This window comes from Triticum aestivum, chromosome 2D, assembly GCF_018294505.1.
Source record: "Triticum aestivum cultivar Chinese Spring chromosome 2D, IWGSC CS RefSeq v2.1, whole genome shotgun sequence".
Taxonomy (NCBI): domain Eukaryota; kingdom Viridiplantae; phylum Streptophyta; class Magnoliopsida; order Poales; family Poaceae; genus Triticum; species Triticum aestivum.
Window position 1 is genome coordinate 614,882,736 of NC_057799.1, and position 7,373 is coordinate 614,890,108.

The window sequence follows — 7,373 nt, forward strand, 5'->3', positions numbered from 1 at the left end:
GTGCCGCCGCCTGGCGGGCGTTCACTGTAGCCACTCCCCATATCTTCCCGTTGATGGCGCACGGATCCCCAAGGGGGGAAGGGTCGCCTGGTCATCTGCCGGCTCCTATGAGCCGGCTGGCCAGGCACGACCGCCTTATGGTCTTCCTGTTATCAAATGGGGTCCGCCATCTGCGGACCGTACTGAAAACCCGTAGGGGGAGCATGCCTCCCTCTGACAGGGATGACGTCAGGGTCAGCGTGGACAGTGCCGTGCCGAACAGAGGATCCCCGTGTGATATGGCGCACTGTGGCCACACTAGGCCCTAGGCTAGGGGGTGGCGTGTTGTAGCGTTGCCCCGTCTCATCGTATTGATGAAGGTGCAGGCTTTGAGAGCGCTCGGGGCCACCTGCTGGGAGCCGGCTTCTCCAGAAGCCGCCCGCCAGGAGTCGGTCCGTTCCAGAGCCACCTTCTGGGCCCTGCCGCCTTCTAACAGCCGGCCGCGTGGACCAGCCGGCAGTGAGAAGGCGGCGCTTCGATCTTGGATTCTTGAGGGGCGCAGCCAGCCCCGATGTCTTGAAACACCATGGGGAGCCGACCGGGCTACCCGTGGCTAATTACTCCGACATCAAGAATAGAACCTTTCTAGAGAAGGAGTTTCTCTCAAAAGAAGTGAGTGGGAGGAAAGTAGAACTTGATGAGGTAATTGCATCTTCTCTCTAACTCGAAAGTAGCACATAAGAGAAATCCGTTCCCGTGATGCCTACACCAACTAGAGAGGAAGCTAATGATGATGACCATGAAACTTTGGATCAAGTTACTACTGAACCTCGTAGGTCGAACAGAGCATGTTCCGCACCAGAGTGATACAGTATTCATGTCCTGGAAGTCATGTTACTAGACCATGGCAAACCTACGAATTTTGAAGAAGTTATGATGAGCCCAAATTCCGATAAATGGCTTGAGGACATGTAATCTGAGATAGGATCCATGTATGAGAACAAAAGTGTGGACTTTGGTGGACTTGCCCGATGATCGGCAAGCCATTGCGAACAAATGGATCTTCAAGAAGAAGACAGAGGCTGATGGTAATGTCACCATCTACAAAGCTCGACTTATCGGGAAAGGTTTTCGCCAAGTTCAATGGGTTGACTATGATGAGACCTTCTCACCCGTAGCGATGCTTAAGTCAGTCCGAATCATGTTAGCAATTGCCGCATTTTAAAGTTATGAAATTTGGAAAATGGACATCAAAACTGCATTCCTTAATGGATTTCTTAAATAAGAGTTGTATATGATGCAACCAGAAGGTTTTGTCAATCCTGAAGGTACTAACTGATGTCTACTACACAAATTTATTCTTGTAGACACGTGTTGGGCCTCCGAGCGCAGAGTTTTGTAGGACAGTAGCAATTTTCCCTCAAGTGGATGACCTAAGGTTTATCAATCCGTGGGAGGCATAGGATGAAGGTAGTCTCTCTCAAACAACCTTGCAACCAAATAATAAAGAGTCTCTTGTGTCCCCAACACACCAAATACAATGGTAATTTGTATAGGTGCACTAATTCGGCGAAGAGTGGGTGTTAAAAGTGTAGTAATGATAGTAGATATTGATTTTTGTAATAGGAACAATAAAAAACAGCAAGGTGGCAATTGTTAAAACGGAGCACAAACGGTATTGCAATGCTTGAAAATGAGGCCTTGGGTCCGTACTTTCGCTAGTGCAATCTCTCAACAATGCTAATATAATTGGATCATATAACCATCCCTCAACGTGCGATGAAGAATCACTCCTAAGTTCTTATCTAGCAGAGAACATAAGAAGAAATTGTTTGTAGGGTACGAAATCACCTCAAATCTATTCTTTCCGATCAATCTATCCTAGAGTTCGTACTAAAATAACACCAAGCTATTATTTCCGATCGATCTTACCAAGAGTTCATACTAAAATAACACCATATGATACACATCAACCAACTCTAATGTCACCTAGATACTCCAATGTCACCGCGAGTATCTGTGAGTTGATTATACGATATGCATCAAACAATTTCAGATTCGTAATACTCAATCAAACACAAAGAACCTCAAAGAGTGCCCCAAGATTTCTACCGGAGAAACAAAAGACGAGAACGTGCATCAACCCCTATGCATAGATTACCCCAATGTCACCTCGGGAATCCGCGCGTTGAGTGCCAAAACACATATCAAGTGAATCAATATGATACCCCATAGTCACCACGGGTATTCATAGCAAGACATACATCAAGTGCTCTCAAATCCGTAAAAGTATTCAATCCGATAAAACAAAATCTCAAAGGGAAAACTCAATTCACAACAAGATAGAGAGGGGAAACACCATATGATCCGACTATATTAACAAAGCCCGCGATACATGAAGATCGTGACATCTCAAGAACACGAGAGAGAGAGAGAGATTAAACACATAGCTACTGGTCCAAACCCTCAGCCCCGAGGCTGCACTACAAAAAAATACACTTCCGTGATGATACGTGTTTGTCACAGTAGGTCTCATTTTTTGTCATGCATGTACATCCATGACGATTTTATGACAGAATCAAGATAGTCATACCTGTGCTGTCGTAGAAGTGTTCCATGACATTGACAAAATTATCATCACGGAAGTGTCCACTTCCATGATGATAAATCGCGCGTCATAGAAGTGCTTTCGTCAAGGGTGACCGACACGTGGCATCCACCGTAACGGAACGCCGTTAAGCTATCGGGTCGGGTTTTGGATCCGATAACCCGTTAACAGCCCCGACCAATGGGAAATTTCCACGTGTTAAATTCTTATTGGCTGGACGAAACACGTGTCAGCTCGTCCGTGGGTCAGAAAGGCGCCTATGATATGTCGACACGTGCCACGGCCCACCACTGGCCCATTTAGCTTACAAAGCCAGCCCGTTTGACTTGGTTAAAAGTTAACGGGCTGGCCCATGAAAAGCCTGTTAACGGTCTCTTCGCAAATAGCCCATTTTACGGCCCGTTAACTCACGGCCCGTTAGGCCCTAAAGGAAATCGGCCCAACAACGTCATGTGGGCCGTCGAATATAACACCAGCCCATTTCACTTTCGGCCCATGTATGGCCCACGATGTCTTTCGGCCCATATGAGGCCTTCGTATCTTTCGGCCCTTTACAGGCCCACATTGACTCTAGCCCATAATGAACAGTAATTTTCTTTATACCCGTTAACGGCCCGTGATTTACATGGGCCGTTTCCAGCCCGTGTTAGCTTTCGTCCTATTGACGGCCCATACGTTCTTGGGCTCCTTTTCGGCCCTCGATTACTTTCGGCCCGTTACTAGCCTGTTCCCCTAATGGGCCAAATTCGGCCCATGGAAAGAGTCGGCCCGTTACCGGCCTGTTCCCCTAATGGGCCAAATTCGGCCCATGGCAGGAGTCGGCCCGTTCCTGGCCTGTTACCCTAATGGGCCAAATTCGGCCCATGGCAAGAGTCAGCCCGTTTCTAGCCTGTTAACCCGTTGCGCCGTTTCCAGCCCGTCCTATATTCTGGCCCATTAACGACCCGTTATGCCTGTGACAGAATTAAGCCTTTGCTGTCCTATGGCCTGTTAACGGCCTGTTACCGTGCTGGGCCGATACCAATTACGCCCGATTACGACCCATGTAGACCCATTTATCCGACGGCCCGAGGCCCACCGATTACAGGCCCATTTATCGACGGCCCGCAGGAGACCCATGGATCCTACGGCCCGTATATGGCCCATGGTAGTTGCGGCCACTAGCAAACCAGGGAAAAAGAAGACTAGGAAATAAATAAGGCCGAAACTAACGCTAGGCTATTAAGGTGATTGCACAGATTACATCCACTCGGCATCAAAGATCGCCACCAGTGCAACTATAGGGAACACCCTACACTATACAAAAATGGCTTGCTGTTTTCTTCAGCCGGTGGCTGCACGTTAAGAATAAATTTTGTATTGCACCAAAACAAATTACAACTATATAACAAAAGGAAGGTTGGCATAAAACTTAACAGTCTAGCAGATAAATGCACCACCAGAAGTTCAGAAGCTCAGTTCATTTGACCTGACTGTTACGTTTTCATGCTGTATTGTTCGATGGAGCACCATAACCCTCGCCTTCATTTCCCCTAGGCTCCTGAACAACATAGCAAATGTCTGATAGTCTGGTTTCAAAACCATGCATATCTTGACGACATTGAGCAATGTTTCTCCTTGTTTCACAAAGTTTCTCTGTTAGGGAATGGACTTGTGTCTGGAGCGTAGATACAACATTGCTTTGAGCTTGCATATCTTGATCATGAGGCAGTTTGGACGATATTGCCTTAACAACCAACCCAGTATTACGCAGGAACGTGCTTTTGGCACTATTAGTGGACAGGTACTGACCCACTGCAGCAAGAGCTGACATTGCGGTTATAGTTGCCTCGCCACCTTCAGAAGGTGGCGGTTCCACCATTTTTTCCATAGCTCGCTGAAAAGTTGAGGTTTTACATCAGTAGTACCAGAACAGAAGATATTATGGAGGCAGCAAAACCAAACAAAATAGCTTTGGTCTATATACAGAACTTATTCTGGTGAACCCATGTAAAATATTAGTTGTATTTTATTGCAAAGTACATAATAAAACCAGGTTCCAAACATATGACCATGTACCATCGCTAATGTATTGTCTATTTCTTCACATTGTATTGAGGGCTAAGGATAAAGAGACGAAGTTTTTAATACGGTAAGCATAGTATGACATCATTCATATCACAAAACAACTGAGAACAGACAAACGAGCAATTGTAATGTTGTGTGGGAAAGTCCATCACGGAACTAGATTACGGGTCAAGATCAACGGAACATCACTCCTCTCTTTTAAACCTTGTAAGGTGCAATGATACGCTAAGACAATTGTGTATAAAATTGAAAAGAGTAATAGACATTGGCTGCAAACCATGCAGTTCAAGGCACAAGTCAAAGTAAGTAGTAGTTAAAAGGCATGAGGATTAAGGACTTACAATAGCGGCTTTGACTGGTGTAGTCATGCCCTTATTCTTGCTGGTGTGACAGTCCTTGAAGATTTCCACAGCATTTGGTTCAGGTACTTTTTGGTCCTTGCGGGCTTTCCTCTGCATTTCGAACAAGTCAATATAGATCTGATAATATGGTACAACGAAAAGAGTGAAACAACAGCTAATTACAAGAGCCTCGCATTGTGCAATATAGCTACGAGATCCTGTCGTCTGTTGGAATTTCACTTTCGTACGGTTGGCCTTGTTCTTTGAACAGTTCACCTACAAGAAGATAGATTTGTGTGGCACATGCGTAAATATGACTTCAACATGTGATCTGATCACATATATATAATGTACCTGATACTTCGGATCAGACCAGTGTTTAACAAGGCCCCTCCAGTCTTCATCCGATATATTTTCCACTGGAGATGTTTGGGAAAGTCCACTATTAGCCTTGCCTTCAAAGTGAGTTTTCCTCAAGTTATACCGATACTGTCGCAGAGCAGACTTGAAAACATGGGTGCAAGCTTGTCTGGTTGCATCATCTTGGCTATCCAACTTGAACCTCATCTGTTGAAAATTATGGGAGTCTCATTATCAGCAACCTAGAAAGTATGGGACAGAGCAAGACGATATTACTAGTCTCCATACATAACCATACTTACAGATAAATGGTCGAGGAAGGTGTTGAACTGGGTTTCGTCTTTGTCATTCCTGTACTGAATCCATGTTGGGAGGATACGTACATGACACCTAACGGCAACCGCTGCCTCTGATACTAACTTGGCTGACTCTGTAGCATCACGTGGCCTTTTTAAACCTGCCTCAAAACGGATCTCCATTATCCCTCCTCTAGATTTAGTTAACCTATCGAGCATTATCCCTGATGTTTGTTTCCTCTTGCGCCTAGGTGCTAGTCCAACAACGAACATAGGAAGTGTTAGTGTGCATCAAACTGTGATACTACATATAAAGAAGCATGCAACTATAACTTGACTCCAGCAACTACCTTCTTGCTGTTGAAGCTCACAAAGTTCATCTGATATTGCCAACTCGTCTTGTGTCAAGAGTGCTTGGGAAGTAGTGTCAGGTGTCAAGGGAGCTTGGGAACATGCTGCTAGCTCAGTTGACGCACGAGTAAGTCGTGCAGCCGGTAGTACTGTGGTAGGTGTTGCAAGAACTAGGGCTGTCTCTGCTTGTTTGGTGGCAGCTATTTGTTTCTGTTTGGATTTTTTTGCAACTCGTGTAGCATGGGATGCCGTGTTTGTAGAATTTTCCGCTGGACTTTGACCTTCTATTGCACCATCAGTACCAGTAGAATCTGCAGGATTCATCCGCTTCTCATTCTCTGCCATTCTGTGTTTCTTCCTCTTTCTCTGTGCCATGTTAAGTCAAGCTGACAAGAAAAAGAATAACAATTTAGTTCTTCAGAACAAATTGATGCGTGATGCAGACAAACTAAACTTTGATGTTAGACAACCACATGATAGGAGGATGTAATATGTATGAAAAACAGGACGGAAGAGATAACCAGAACTATGATGTGTAAACTAAGAAGAAGACATTTCACCAAATTAGAAGCAATGCAATGGAAGGTAGACACCATATGAAAGATGCTACAAATATCGCTCTGCCAAGTTAACAGTGTCTCATCATAAATGGCGTTTAAACAAATGTGAAGCAGTACAAGAAATAAATCATATGCAAGATGCAAACAACATCACACTACCATGTTAGAGGTCTCTCATCATTAGTGCCATTGCATATTCACATCATTGCATATTCACAGCTTATGATGTGTAAACTAAGGAGAAGGCATTTCAACAAATTAGAAGCAATGAAAGCTAGACACCATATGAAAGATGCAACGAATATCACTCTACCAAGTTAAAACTGTCTCATCATAAGTGCCATTTCAACAAATTAGTAGTACAAGCTAGAAAAGAATGTGAGATGTAACCTATATCACACTTCGAAGTCAAACGTGTCTTATGATAAGTGATTGTTGTAGGTTACACAACAGTAGTAATTTGATGTAAGAACATGGTGCGATAGACAGATATTGTATGTTCTAGAAACAGGAACACGTGTCTTATTCAAGTATAATGTGTAAAGTAAGCAGATGGAATTCAACAAAATTAGAAGCAATACAAGCTAGACATCACACATAAGATGCAACCACATATAACAGTGCCAAGTTAGAGGGAGCACCGGTGATGCTGCACTAGGGGAGACGTGCTCATCATAAACACAACTTTGTTGAGTGTCTATGCATGTGTTGTCTTGGAAATCATCTTGGGGGTGTGGAGGAGTAGAAACTGTAGAAGCCCTCCATTCGGAAGGAGCACCTTTATCCGCTGCCTTGCTAACTTCCTTCTGCT